At 42.0% G+C, this 16122-nt stretch overlaps 1 protein-coding gene across 5 annotated transcripts in view; it reads right to left on the bottom strand.

The window, feature by feature from the left end:
• PHKA1 (phosphorylase kinase regulatory subunit alpha 1) overlaps nucleotides 1-16122 on the bottom strand; it is a 473866-nt gene that overhangs the window by 33394 nt on the left and 424350 nt on the right. The gene's annotated exons all lie outside the window — the stretch shown is intronic.

Below are 16122 nucleotides of genomic sequence, written 5' to 3'. Positions count from 1 at the left end.
GTATCAAATTTGGAAAAAGTATGCAGAGAAGACCAAGTTGCAGCCTTGCAAATCTGCTCCACATAAGCTTAATTTTTGAAAGCCCAATAAGAGGAGACAGCCCTAGTGGAATGAGCTGTAATTCTCTCAGGAGGCTGCTGACCAGCAGTCTCATAAGCAAACGAATCACACTTCTCAACCAGAGGGAAAGAGAAGTAACCGTAGCCTTCTGACCCTTATGCTTTCCTGAGGAACAAACAAACAGGGCAGAAGACTGGCAAAAATCCTTAGTCGCTTGTTGGTAGAATTTTAGAGCACGCACAACATCCAAGTTGTGCAACAGATGTTCCTTATTAGAAGGAGGATTAGGACAGAGAGAAGGAACAACAATTTCCTGACTAATATTTTTATCCGAAACCACCTTGAGAGAAAACCCAATTAAGTACGAAGAACCGCCTTATCTGCATGAAAGATAAGGTAGGGAGAATCACACTGCAAAGCCGAGTGTTCCGAAACTCTCCGAGCAGATGAGTTAGCAATAAGAAAAAAAACCTTCCAAGAAAATAACTTAATATCTATGGAATGCATTGGTTTAAACGGAGCCTGCTGCAAAACTTTAAGAACAAGGTTAAGGCTCCAAGGGAGAGCAACAGGTTTAAACACAGGCCTGATTCTGACCAGGGCCTGACAAAAAAGATTGAACATATGGCACATCCGCCAGACGCTTATATAAAAGAATAGATAATGCAGAAATCTGACCTTTCAGAGAAATGACTGACAACCACTTCTCCAGACCTTCCTGGAGAAAGGACAAAATTCTAGGGATCCTGACCCTACTCCAAGAGAAGCCCTTTGAATCACACCAATAAAGGTATTTACGCCATACCTTATGGATCATGGTCTCTATGAATGACCCAGAAAACCCACGCTTAGCCAGAACTAAGCATTCAATCTCCAAGCAGTCAGCTTCAGAAAAATGAGATTTGGATGGAGGAAAGGACCCTGAGTTAGAAGGTCCTTCTTTAAAGGTAACCTTTAAGGAGGAAGAGATGACATCTTCACTAGGTCTGCAAACCAGATCCTGTGAGGCCATGCAGGAGCTATTAGAATTACAGACGCTCTCTCCTGTTTGAAACGAGCAATGACTCGTGTAAGGAAAGCAAACAGAGGAAACAGGTATGCTAGACCGAAATCTCAAGGAACCGCCAGAGCATCTATCAGAGCAGCCTGAGGATCCCTTGACCTTGAACCATACCTTGGCGTTCTGACGAGACGCCATCAGGTCCAACTCCCGCGAACACCACCGGATGGAGAGCCCACTCCTCGGAATGAAAAGTCTGTCTGCTCAGGAAATCCGCCTCCCAGTTGTCCACTCCTGGAATGTGGATGGCAGACAAAAGACAATTGTGAGCTTCCGCCCACTGAATAATCCGAGTCACCTCCTTTATGACAAAGGAACTCCGAGTTCCTCCCTGGTGGTTGATGTAAGCCACTGAGGTGATGTTGTCTGATTGGAACCTGATAAACCGGGCTAAGGACAATTGAGGCCAAGCCATCAGAGCATTGTAAATCATTTACATACAGAAGAAGGAGGCCACTTCAAACTTACCAGCCGCACACGATCCCGGGCCCACATCAATGACGTCAATGATGTCAGACGCCAAAACTACAGTAACACAAGGAAAACACAGAGGAAAGATGCAAATACCAGTTCAAAATGGCAAACCAACTGCATAAATAATGAAAAATAGAGCAATGTCCAGCAGCACAGCAGTGTAGTTAAAACATTAAATTTATTTCAACAAGTTAAAAATAACAGTACAAACCTTGGACAAGAAGGTCTGACGCGTTTCGCGCCCCTAGTGGCGCTTACTCATAGACTGCTGAAAATACACCAGATAATGCCTTAAATAGCGGTACCGGGTAATAGACAGATTAACTCTTAATTTCTCTACATAATTAATAACTAAAAAAGAACATTAAAAAGCATAACGTACAAATTCATCATCCAATTCATTTAATAAGAAAATAGAATTAATTAATAATATACACAAAACATGTTGGCAAATGGTTACAATTATTGGAGATAACATAAGAATATCTGATAGTAATGGTTTGTAATCACTAATGCATCCACCAAAATGAGTTATTAAATTGGTTCAACAATTCAAAATCATATAAGAAACCAAAGTAGATCTTGATGAGAAGCTAAAGTGAACAAACATATACAAGATTGAAAGTTTTTTTATGCATTATTGACACATAAAACCATAACCTACACAAGTTATCCCGTGATTCAATATGCCCACAAATGTTAGTGTCCACAACCTATAAAAAAAAGTCACAATAGTGATAAACCAATATAGTCACTATCAAAGTATAGTTTATGGAACACCAATAACCTGTGGATATATGAAAAACAGTGCATTAATTCACCTAGACGATGCAAGGATATATGGACTGTATAGGATAAGTGTGCTATAAAATCACTTGAATACAATGTTTAATACTATCAAAATTTATACAAAATAACTAATATCCCATTCCAAATTTAGGCCCATGGGAACTCTGGACTTAAGTTTATATATCCAATATAATTATTTTTTAACAAAAATCTTATACCTGTTACCACCTCTCGATGGAGTTTTAGCTACATCAATTACTCTTACAGAAAAAACACCAACACTTGTAAAATGAAACTGATTAAAGTGTCTGGCAACAGTAAAGTCTTTGTTGTAATTCTTTACGTCATTTACATGTTCCCGTATACACACATTTACCTCCTATGTTGTTTTACCAACATACTGTACATGGCAAATATTGCATATAGAAGGTAGATGGCAAAAACAAAATTTATGCTTACCTGATAAATTTATTTCTCTTGTGGTGTATCCAGTCCACGGATTCATCCATTACTTGTGGGATATTCTCCTTCCCAACAGGAAGCTGCAAGAGGATCACCCACAGCAGAGCTGTCTATATAGCTCCTCCCCTAACAGCCACCTCCAGTCATTCGACCGAAGACAAGCAAGAGAAAGGAGAAACTATAGGGTGCAGTGGTGACTGTAGTTTAAAAATAAAAAACACCTGCCTTAAAATGACAGGGCGGGCCGTGGACTGGATACACCACAAGAGAAATAAATTTATCAGGTAAGCATAAATTTTGTTTTCTCTTGTAAGGTGTATCCAGTCCACGGATTCATCCATTACTTGTGGGATACCAATACCAAAGCTATAGGACACGGATGAAGGGAGGGACAAGGCAGGCGCTTAAATGGAAGGCACCACTGCCTGTAAGACCTTTCTCCCAAAAATATCCTCTGAAGAAGCAAAAGTATCAAATTTGTAGAATTTAGAAAAAGTATGAAGCGAAGACCAAGTCGCCACCTTACAAATCTGTTCAACAGAAGCCTCATTTTTAAAAGCCCATGTGGAAGCCACCGCTCTAGTGGAATGAGCTGTAATTCTTTCAGGAGGCTGCTGACCAGCAGTCTCATAAGCTAAGCGAAATATACTTCTTAACCAAAAGGAAAGAGAAGTTGCTGAAGCCTTTTGGCCTTTCCTCTGTCCAGAGTAGACAACAAACAATGCAGATGTTTGACGAAAATCTTTAGTAGCTTGTAAATAAAACTTTAAAGCACGAAACCACGTCAAGATTGTGTAATAGACGTTCCTTCTTTGAAGAAGGATTAGGACACAGTGACGGAATAACAATCTCCTGATTGATATTCTTATTAGATACCACCTTAGGAAGAAACCCAGGTTTGGTAAGCAAAACTACCTTATCTGCATGGAAGATCAGATAAGGGGAATCACACTGTAAGGCAGATAACTCTGAAACTCTTCGAGCCGAAGAGATAGCTACCAAAAACAGAACTTTCCAAGATAAAAGCTTGATATCTATGGAATGCAGAGGCTCAAACGGAACCCCCTGAAGAACTTTAAGAACTAAATTTAAACTCCATGGTGGAGCAACAGGTTTAAACACAGGCTTGATTCTAACTAAAGCCTGACAAAATGCCTGAATGTCTGGAACATCCGCCAGACGCTTGTGCAAAAGAAAAGACAGAGCAGAAATCTGTCCCTTTAAGGAACTAGCTGACAATCCCTTCTCCAATCCTTCTTGGAGAAAAGATAATATCCTGGGAATCCTGACTTTACTCCATGAGTAACCCTTGGATTCACACCAATGAAGATATTTACACCATATCTTATGATAGATTTTCCTGGTCACAGGCTTTCGAGCCTGAATTAAGGTATCAATGACCGATTCGGAGAAACCACGTTTTGATAAAATCAAGCGTTCAATCTCCACCCTGAAGTAGAATGTCCTGCCTCAGCGGTAGAGTCCATGGTGGAAGGGATGACATGTCCACCAGATCTGCATACCAAGTCCTGCGTGGCCACGCAGGTGCTATCAAAATCACTGAAGCTCTCTCCTGCTTGATCTTGGCAATCAGACGAGGTAGCAGAGGAAACGGTGGAAACACCTAAGCCAGGTTGAAAGACCAAGGCGCTGCTAGAGCATCTATCAGCGCTGCCTTGGGATCCCTGGACCTGGATCCGTAACAAGGAAGCTTGGCGTTCTGACGAGACGCCATGAGATTCAGTTCTGGTTTGCCCCAAAGTTGAATCAACTGTGCAAACACCTCCGGATGGAGTTCCCACTCCCCCGGATGAAAAGTCTGTCGACTTAGAAAATCCGCCTCCCAGTTCTCTACTCCTGGGATATGGATAGCTGATAGATGGCAAGAGTGAACCTCTGCCCATAGAATTATTTTTGAAACCTCCAACATTGCTAGGGAACTCCTTGTTCCCCCTTGATGGTTGATGTAGGCTACAGTCGTGATGTTGTCCGACTGAAATCTGATGAACCTGACTGCAGCTAGCTGAGGCCAAGCCTGAAGAGCATTGAATATCGCTCTTAGTTCCAGAATGTTTATCGGAAGGAGTGTCTCCTCCTGAGTCCACAAGCCCTGAGCCTTCAGGGAGTTCCAGACTGCACCCCAGCCCAGAAGGCTGGCATCTGTCGTTACTATTGTCCAATCTGGCCTGCGGAAGGTCATACCCTTGGACAGATGGACCCGAGATAACCACCATAGAAGAGAATCCCTGGTCTCTTGATCCAGATTTAGTAGAGGGGACAAATCTGTGTAATCCCCATTCCACTGACTTAGCATGCAGAGTTGCAGCGGTCTGAGATGTAGGCGGGCAAACGGCACTATGTCCATTGCCGCTACCATTAAGCCGATTACTTCCATACACTGAGCCACTGAAGGGCGAGAAGTAGAATAAAGAACACGGCAGGAATTTAGAAGTTTTGACAACCTGGCCTCTGTCAGGTAAATCTTCATTTCTACATAATCTATCAGAGCTCCTAGGAAGGAAACTCTTGTGAGAGGGGATAGAGAACTTTTTTCTTCATTCACTTTCCACCCATGCGACCTCAGAAACGCCAGAACAAAGTCTGTATGGGACCTGGCGATTTGAAAATTCGACGCCTGTATTAGAATGTCGTCAAGGTAAGGGGCTACTGCTATACCCCGCGGCCTTAGGACCGCTAGGAGTGACCCCAGAACCTTCGTAAAGATTCTTGGTGCCGTAGCAAACCCAAAGGGAAGAGCCACAAACTGGTAATGCCTGTCTAGGAAGGCGAACCTGAGAAACCGATGATGATCTCTGTGTATCGGAATGTGCAGATAAGCATCCTTTAAGTCCACGGAAGTCATATATTGACCCTCCTGGATCATAGGTAGGATGGTTTGAATAGTCTCCATCTTGAAGGATGGGACCCTGAGAAATTTGTTTAGGATCTTGAGATCTAAGATTGGTCTGAAGGTTCCCTCTTTCTTGGGAACCACAAACAGATTTGAATAGAAGCCTTGCCCCTGTTCCTCCTTTGGAACTGGGTGGATCACTCCCATAACTAGGAGGTCTTGAACACAATGTAAGAATGCCTCTCTCTTTATCTGGTTTGCAGATAATTGTGAGAGATGAAATCTTCCTTTTGGGGAAGAAGCTTTGAAGTCCAGAAGATATCCCTGGGACACAATTTCCAACGCCCAGGGATCCTGGACATCTCTTGCCCAAGCCTGGGCGAAGAGAGAAAGTCTGCCCCCTACTAGATCCGTTACCGGTTGGGAGCTGATCTTTCATGCTGTCTTAGAGGCAGCAGCAGGTTTTTTGGCCTGCTTTCCTTTGTTCCAAGCCTGGTTAGGTCTCCAGACCGGCTTGGACAGGGCAAAATTTCCCTCTTGTTTTGTATTAGAGGAAGTTGAAGCTGCGCCACTCTTGAAGTTTCGAAAGGCACAAAAATTAGGCTGTTTGGTCCTTAATTTATTGGACCTATCCTAAGGAAGTGCGTGACCTTTTTTTCCTCCAGTAATATCAGAAATGATCTCCTTCAGTCCAGGCCCGAATAGGGTCTGCCCCTTGAAGGGAATGTTGAGAAGCTTAGACTTTGAAGTAACGTCAGCTGACCAGGATTTAAGCCATAGCGCCCTACGCGCCTGAATAGCAAAACCTGAGTTCTTAACCGTTAGTTTGGTTAAATGAACAACGGCGTCAGAAACAAATGAATTGGCTGGCTTAAGAGCTTTAAGCTTGTCAAGGATATCATGCAATGGGGTTTCTACCTGTAGAGCCTGGTCTAAAGACTCAAACCAAAAGGCCGCAGCAGCAGTGACAGGGGCAATGCATGCAAGGGGCTGGAGAATAAAACCTTGTTGAATAAAAATTTTCTTAAGGTAACCCTCTAATTTTTTATCCATTGGGTTTAGAAAAGCACAACTGTCCTCGACAGGGATAGTTGTACGCTTCACTAGAGTAGAGACTGCTCCCTCCACCTTAGGGACCGTTTGCCACAAGTCCCGTGTAGCGGCATCTATGGGAAACATCTTTTTAAAAACAGGAGGGGAAGAGAACGGTACACCTGGTCTATCCCATTCCTTAGTAATCATTTCTGAAAACCTGTCAGGTATTGAAAAACATCAGTGTAAACAGGCACTGCGTAGTATTTATCAAATTTACACAATTTCTCTGGGACTACAATGGCGTCACAGTCATCCAGAGTTGCTAAAACCTCCCTGAGCAACATGCAGAGGTGTTCAAGCTTAAATTTAAATGTAGACATATCAGAATCAGGTTGAAGTGTCTTCCCTGAGCCAGAAAAATCACCCACAGATAGAAGCTCTCCTTCTTCGGCTTCTGCACATTGTGAGGGTATATCGGACATAGCTACTAAAGCGTCAGAGAGCTCTGTATTTTTTCTAGTCCCAGAGCTGTCTCGCTTTCCTTGTAACCCTGGCAGTTTGGACAATACTTCTGTGAGTATGATTCATAACTGCCGCCATGTCTTGTAAAGTATACGCAATGGGCCCGCTAGATGTACTTGGCGCTTCTTGAGCGGGAGTTAAAGGTTCTGACACGTGGGGAGAGTTAGTCGGCATAACTTCCCCCTTGTCAATTTCCTCTGGTGATAAATCTTTTAAAGCTAGAATATGGTCTTTATAACTTATAGTAACATCAGTGCATTTGGTACACATTCTAAGAGGGGGTTCCACAATGGCTTCTAAACATAATGAACAAGGAGTTTCCTCTATGTCAGACATGTTTAACAGACTAGTAATGAGACCAGCAAGCTTTGAAAACACTTTAATTAATGTGAAAAAGCAGAATATAAAAAACGGTACTGTGCCTTTAAGGGAAAAAAACAAACACAAAAACTGCAAAACAGTGAAAAAAACTCTATGAAATTTTTACAGTGTATACAATAGACTAAAATAGCATTGCACCCACTTGCAAATGGATAATTAACCCCTCAGGTTAAAAAAACGAAGCAAAAAACGGTAAAAACCGTTATAACAGTCACAAGCAAACTGCCACAGCTCTACTGTGGCTCCTACCTTCCCATAAAACGACTTTTTTAGGCACAAAAACCCTTTACAGAGGTCCATTATGTCAGGGGACTCCTTCAGGGAAGCTGGATGTCTCAAATGTAAGAAACAACTGTGCAATTAGAGCGCGAAAATAGGCACCTCCCACCATGCACTCAGTCAGAGGGCCTTAAAAAACTATTCCTGGAGCTCCTGAAAAATTTATCTATTTAAGGGCTTAAGTAACGGACTTTTAACTAAAATTTATTATATATACCTTTGAAAGAGGAAGACAACCTATCTAAAGATATATTGGCGAAGTTTTAAACTCTCTTAATAATGGTCATTGGGATTTAGACCGGTTATAATAACCCGGAGACAGAAGCTGCCGCTCATTCTACAGACGCAGACTAACGAAACAGAGATCCTCTATTATACCTTGCCTGTTTACTATACTATGATACTCATTATGGAGGACCTACAATATACCATACGGAGCTTTCTTACATCCCTGGAGTCCAAAATGGACGATGGATTTGCAGATCTCACTACACTCTGTCGAGCAATAGGCAGTAGAAGTGCTCTGCCATCTGGAGAGAGGGATAACTCTGAAGCATTAAAAAGCCCGCCAGCCGAACTCAGCATGGATGCTGAGACATCAGAGATTCATAACCAAGTACCGATCCTATCCCAGCATACCATGGCTGAACAGCATGCTAGAATCCTACAATCTACTCGGAGTGAGGCTGAGGGCCTGCAGACTGCAGCTGCCATTCCGAGCGCTGTAACGGATCACCTAGGAAATGCCCCGGGAGCGCTATTCTCACCTACGGTGCTCGAAAAACTGACAGTGTCCTTGGCTTGCCCAGGTAAAGTAGCAGACCGCACAAGAGACACACTTTCTGACCATGCCTGCACCCTTGATTCGGACGCAACAGACAGTCCCAGGTTTTCACAGGAAGCTGCCTACCGGCCCCTACATTTTTCCTTAACCGCTTCTCTTGCGGCTCTCACAAATGGCCCAGATAAAAACACCGGACAATTTCTCACACAGCAAGCTCCTATGTCTTGCCTAATGATACTAAAAATGGAAGAGATTCAAGAAAGTACTTTGATTCAGTTACAGCTACGATACCACCTGAGTGTCCAGACGACCGCACGCTTAGTCAGACTCCTCTCTGCTGTAAGACGACCGATATCACAACATCCTAAAAGGGAGAGAACTTTTAGATCCATCCAGTTCACAGCTGAGTCTCAGAGATGTGGAGTAGGCTAGGGCACAAGCAGGTTTAGAGGCCCCATTTCTCATTCTTCGCAGCTTGCCTCTTCAGTTTTCCTGGACTATGCAAATCTGACAATGCCACGGACATCTCAGCATGACAAGCGGGTCTTAATAGCCCATTCTATATTGACTTGCTCGCAGTCAGCTTTAGTGTACAAAGCACATGCTAATTAGGGTATACTTATGCCCACAATTGCTGTTAGCACATATAAGTCAAGTTTAATACGTATATTTTAGCTTATCACATGGTATATGCCTGCATGTATTCATATATTGTCTGTGCTTATATAAGCTTATTTGCACCTATCCTCAGAGAGCTTATGTAGTTCTTATGAATATGTAGTGAGGATTTTTTATTTTTTTTTTATACCACCTAACATCATTCAAGTTGTATGTACTATGCCCAAGTCAGAGTTCTTTTGTTATGCCTTGCACTCTCTAGGATTTGACCTCCTACTTGTATGAGGAGAGGCTCTCCTACTGTTCTTTTAATGTATACTTAGGCTTCCTACTAGACCTGGTTTAAACGCTCAGCCCTCAATACTCAATAGCTAAGCAGCCTAAGAATGACTAGTATAATTCCATTACAATCCCTATTAGATATAAGGATAGACCCCTTACTTCATATGTATAGTTAAAGCCCCTCATGAAATAAGTTGCTGCAGCCTTGTAATAGTGACATATTACATTAGCATACTTATATACGCTCACAAATTACAGTTGGAAAATGTTTCTACTCCCCAAGTCAAAGCAGCGATAGCTGTTTCTTTCTCATCCCCTTACCTCTCGCCATAAATACGATTATAGGTCACTGATGCCCCCTAGGTGTATAAGATTACTGCTAGCTGCTGTACCAGAGTCTTTTGTTTATTCATTTGAACAACAGGGCCATACAACAGATTTCTATAGATCCTATTATTTTCATAGTATATGTACAGCTCCTCGCCCTCATATGCACTTGCAAAAGTGTTGTCACATTTTAGGAAAGATCTTAATATAATAATACTATTAGTAATCTCAGTCAGTGAACATTATGGGTAAGCACTTTTTCTAATATATATATTTGCAAGCACGGATATGATGCCCACTTACCCTATGACCTGGAATTCCCAAGTTTCAGCCGGGCACTTATAAGCCCATACATTGCAGCAATATTTTTTTAAAAAATAATTTTAATATATACGCAAAGATATCGTTGGCCACTGCCATTAAACCCCCTAAGTATTGACATGCTGTTTAAGCTATTTGTTATGGGTACTGCAACTAATATAGCCTCAGATCCTTTATTGTTTATTTCTTTTAATTCCTCTACTGCGAGCTAAGGCTACAATAGCACTATCATACGTGCCCAGACTGGACCTCAGTCTTAATAAGTGGGCTTGATATTTTTGTTTGACGTTTAGCAACGCTCAATTGTGCACAATAGAAGCTTAAGCTATACTCTCTTCTCTACATCCCTGTAAGTGGGATATAATTGCCCCATATGAGTACATTTGAAGAGTTATGTGACAGAGTTTCTCTAACAAGTTAAGTTTAGATTCCGAGCTACTCAGCTATAAATTTTAGGTTATAGAAGGTTAAGAAATGGTATACAACTGATATAGTTTTCATATATATGTGTGTTTTAACTTGCCTAACTCCATATGATTATTAGTGTGTTTTCTTTTTTTTTTTTTTTTCATACAGGTAAAAAACTAGAGAGTTACCCCCCATGTTCCTCAGTTGGCCCATTTATGCACAGCTAAATTAAGGAGCTAATACACCATAGTTTATGCGTTTACCAACAGATTATTTAACATTCATGTTAAATATTAAATTGCTCTTTTATATACCCCCATCATGCTTATACATGACTAATAATAGATAGTTGGATAACACGATATCATAGCCCATTTACTTTGCTAAATGGCCAAGACTAATAGTCCTCTCCAAATCTCCTACTATACTTCTATATTCCTATGGCTCCGTCCTCCACCCCTTTCCTTCTATACATAGCGGTGCTTACCCGCTGAATCTTTCCCTCCCCCCATTTGCTATGCATGTATTCATGTTCATTTTGAAGCTCTTAAAGAGCTAGACTTATGGCCATCAGTTCTCTATTATTTCCCATACTCTTGGTCCATTGGGCCTAGAACTAAGTTCCTCTCTGGCCAGCTACGCATGATTTACTCTGAAGCTCCTAACGAGCTAGACTTCTGACCATCAGATATCTATTGTTTTTCATATTTTTGGCCCATGGGGCCTGAATCTATGTTTCTAACAGGTCAGTCATATATGATATAATATTGAAAAATCGAGGTTTCATTAGCCTTTCACCAAGCTATTGTATAATCACTGAAATGTTTCGGTTAACTCTGTTTGTATTTTGTTCTTTTCACAAAGTGGTGTATTGTGTTCTATGTATGTTTTACGTAAAAACCTCAATAAAAAATTATTTAAAAAAAAAAAAAAAACTATTCCTAGGAGTAAAATAACAGCCATGTGGAAAACTAGGCCCCAAATAAAGAATTATCACCTCAGTAAAAAACGTTCCTTATATATATATATATATATAACGTTTTACATACTAAGCCATAATAGAAAGCAATATGAAAATTACCCTTTACTGCAAGCATGATGCCAGTCGTTATTAAATCACTGCAATCAGGCTTACCTTAACTATATCAGGCACTGTCAGCATTTTCTAGTTCTTATCCTCTAGAAAAAAATATACTGAACATACTTCAGGGCAATTAATTCTGCAGGCCGTTCTCCCAGCTGAAGTTTCCCCATACTCTTCAGTTATGTGTAAGAACAGCAGTGGACCTTAGTTACAACCTGCTAAGATCATCAAAAACCTCAAAAAAAACAGTACAACGCCGGCACCGTTTAAAAATAAACTTTTGATTGAAGATAAACTACACTTATTCACCACATCTCTCTAGCTACTTCCCTTGTCGAGAGCTGCAAGAGAATGACTGGAGGTGGCAGTTAGGGGAGGAGCTATATAGACAGCTCTGCTGTGGGTGATCCTCTTGCAGCTTCCTGTTGGGAAGGAGAATATCCCACAAGTAATGGATGAATCCGTGGACTGGATACACCTTACAAGAGAAATGGGTTTTGCAATTGGCGTAAAAAGAAATCTCATACATAGTATCATCAACTGTAGATTTAAACTGCCTAGTTATTTCCATCATGTCACAAGTAAGGCACATTCTAGTTCCTTAACTATTTAGTCAGTTGCCACCCCTAAATATTGGTGACATTTGGGACCATGCTAGGAGCTATACTAGAAGCCAGAGTTTGAGTTTTTTTGGAAACAAATCTGCATTTCTTAATGTACTTATGTAGCACATTATCACTAGCAAGTATTGGTAAATTTATTTTCAAAATACCTACAATTTTAGGAAATTTAGTTGCATATTCAGTGGTAAAAACTATGCTGTCTCTGAATGTCATATCAGGGTTTTTAAGTTCTCTTGTATTAATTTGCATAGTACTGACTTCTGATTTTGTCCTCTCTAGTTTGGCTATATCATAGCCTCTTAGAGCTAGTCTCTCGACTAATTGGCTGGCTTGATGCAAATATGTATTAATGTTGCTAGTGTTGCGCCTTAGCCTGATAAACTGGCCCCTTGGTATGGCACAAATTAGATGAGGAGGATGACATGAACTTACATGCAAAAACATAATTTATGCTTACCTGATAAATTTATTTCTCTTGTAGTTTATCCAGTCCACGGATCATCCATTACTTGTGGGATATTCTCCTTCCGAACAGGAAGTTGCAAGAGGATCACCCACAGCAGAGCTGCTATATAGCTCCTCCCCTCACTGCCATATCCAGTCATTCGACCGAAACATGCCGAGAAAGGAGAAACCATAGGGTGCAGTGGTGACTGTAGTTTAATTAAAATTTAGACCTGCCTGAAAAGGACAGGGCGGGCCGTGGACTGGATACACTACAAGAGAAATAAATTTATCAGGTAAGCATAAATTATGTTTTCTCTTGTTAAGTGTATCCAGTCCACGGATCATCCATTACTTGTGGGATACCAATACCAAAGCTAAAGTACACGGATTATGGGAGGGACAAGGCAGGAACTTAAACGGAAGGAACCACTGCCTGTAGAACCTTTCTCCCAAAAACAGCCTCCGAAGAAGCAAAAGTATCAAATTTGTAAAATTTGGAAAAAGTATGAAGGGAAGACCGAGTTTCAGCCTTGCAAATCTGTTCAACAGAGGCCTCATTTTTAAAGGCCCAGGTGGAAGCCACAGCTCTAGTAGAATGAGCTGTAATCCTTTCAGGAGGCTGCTATCCAGCAGTCTCATAGGCTAAACGAATTATACTCCGTAGCCAAAAAGAAAGAGAGGTTGCCGAGGCCTTCTAACCTCTCCTCTGTCCAGAGTAAACAACAAACAGGTTAGATGTTTGGCGAAAATCTTTAGTAGCCTGTAAGTAAAGCTTCAAGGCACGGACTACGTCTAGATTATGCAAAAGACGTTCCTTCTTTGAAGAAGGATTAGGACATAATGATGGAACAACAATCTCTTGATTGATATTCTTGTTAGAAACCACCTCAGGCAAAAACCCAGGTTTTGTACGCAGAACAACTTTATCTGAATGAAAGATCAGATAAGGAGAATCACAATGTAAGGCAGATAAGTCCGAGACTCTTCGAGGCGAGGAAATAGCCATCAGAAAAAGAACTTTCCATGAAAAAAGTTTGATATCAATAGAATGAAGGGGTTCAAACGGAACCCCTTGAAGAACTTTAAGAACCAAGTTTAAGCTCCATGGAGGAGCAACAGGTTTAAACACAGGCTTAATTCTAACTAAAAGCCTGACAAAATGCCTGAACGTCTGGAACTTCTGCCAGACGCTTGTGTAAAAGAATAGACAGAGCAGAAATCTGTCCCTTTAAATAACTAGCTGATAATCCTTTGTCCAAACCCTCTTGGAGGAAGGATAATATCCTAGGAATCCTAACCCTACTCCATGAGTAATTCTTGGATTCACACCAATGAAGATATTTACGCCATATCTTGTGGTAAATTTTCCTGGTGACAGGCTTTCGTGCCTGTATTAAGGTATCAATTACTGACTCTGAGAAGCCACGCTTTGATAGGATCAAGCGTTCAATCTCCATGCAGTCAGTCTCAGAGAAAGTAGATTCGGATGATTGAAAGGACCTTGTATTAGAAGGTCTTGTCTCAGAGGCAAAGTCCATGGTGGAAAGGATGACATGTCCACTAGGTCTGCATACCAGGTCCTGCTTTATTTTGGCAATCAGACGAGGGAGCAGAGGAAACGGTGGAAACACATAAGCCAGGTTGAAGAACCAAGGCGCTGCTAGAGCATCTATCAGTGCCGCTTCTGGGTCCCTGGACCTGGATCCGTAACAAGGAAGCTTGGCGTTCTGGCGAGACGCCATGAGATCCAATTCTGGTTTGCCCCAACGGAGAACCAATTGAGCAAACACCTCCGGATGGAGTTCCCATTCCCCCGGATGAAAAGTCTGACGACTTAGAAAATCCGCCTCCCAGTTCTCTACACCTGGGATATGGATCGCTGACAGGTGGCAAGAGTGAGTCTCTGCCCAGCGAATTATCTTGGAGACTTCTGACATCGCTAGGGAACTCCTGGTTCCCCCTTGATGGTTGATGTAAGCCACAGTTGTGATGTTGTCCGACTGAAATCTGATGAACCTCAGTGTTGCTAGCTGAGGCCAAGCCAGAAGAGCATTGAATATTGCTCTTAACTCCAGAATATTTATTGGGAGGAGTTTCTCCTCCTGAGTCCACGATCCCTGAGCCTTCAGGGAGTTCCAGACTGCGCCCCAACCTAGAAGGCTGGCATCTGTTGTTACAATCGTCCAATCTGGCCTGCGAAAGGTCATACCCTTGGACAGATGGGCCCGAGATAACCACCAGAGAATAGAATCTCTGGTTTCCTGATCCAGATTTAGTAGAGGGGACAAATCTGTGTAATCCCCATTCCACTGACTGAGCATGCATAATTGCAGCGCTCTGAGATGCAGGCGCGCGAATGGCACTATGTCCATCGCCTCTACCATTAAGCCGATTACTTCCATGCACTGAGCCACCGTGGGGCGCGGAATGGAGTGAAGAACACGGCAAGCATTTAGAAGTTTTGATAACCTGGACTCCGTCAGGTAAATTTTAATTTCTACAGAATCTATTAGAGTCCCTAGGAAGGAAACCCTCGTGAGAGGAGATAGAGAACTCTTTTCTTCGTTCACTTTCCACCCATGCGACCTCAGAAATTCCAGAACTATCTCTGTATGAGATTTGGCAATTTGAAAGCTTGACGCCTGTATCAGGATATCGTCCAGGTAAGGAGCCACCGCTATGCCTCGCGGTCTTAGGACCGCTAGAAGTGAGCCCAGAACCTTTGTAAAAATTCTTGGGGCTGCAGCCAACCCGAATGGAAGAGCTACAAATTGGTAATGCCTGTCTAGAAAGGCAAACCTCAGGAACTGATGACGATTCTTGTGAATCGGAATGTGAAGGTAGGCATCCTTTAAGTCCACTGTGGTCATGTACTGACCCTCTTGGATCATGGGTAAAATGGTTCGAATAGTTTCCATCTTGAATGACGGAACTCTGAGGAATTTGTTTAGGATCTTTAAATCCAAAATTGGTCTGAAGGTTCCCTCTTTTTTGGGAACCACAAAAAGATTTGAATAAAACCCCTGTCCTTGTTCCGTCCGCGGAACTAGATGGATCACTCCCATTACAAGGAGATCTTGTACGCAGCTTAGGAATGCCTCTTTCTTTATCTGGTTTGCAGATAATCTTGAAAGGTGAAATCTCCCTTGTGGAGGAGAAGCTTTGAAGTCCAGAAGATATCCCTGAGATATGATCTCCAACGCCCAGGGATCCTGAACATCTCTTGCCCACGCCTGGGCAAAGAGAGAGAGTCTGCCCCCTACTAGATCCGTTGTCAGATAGGGGGCCGCTCCTTCATGCTGTCTTAGAGGCAGC

The sequence above is a fragment of the Bombina bombina genome, chromosome 1 (genome assembly GCF_027579735.1).
Source record: "Bombina bombina isolate aBomBom1 chromosome 1, aBomBom1.pri, whole genome shotgun sequence".
In the NCBI taxonomy this organism is placed as follows: domain Eukaryota; kingdom Metazoa; phylum Chordata; class Amphibia; order Anura; family Bombinatoridae; genus Bombina; species Bombina bombina.
This window is presented reverse-complemented; position numbering and strand designations above follow the sequence as displayed.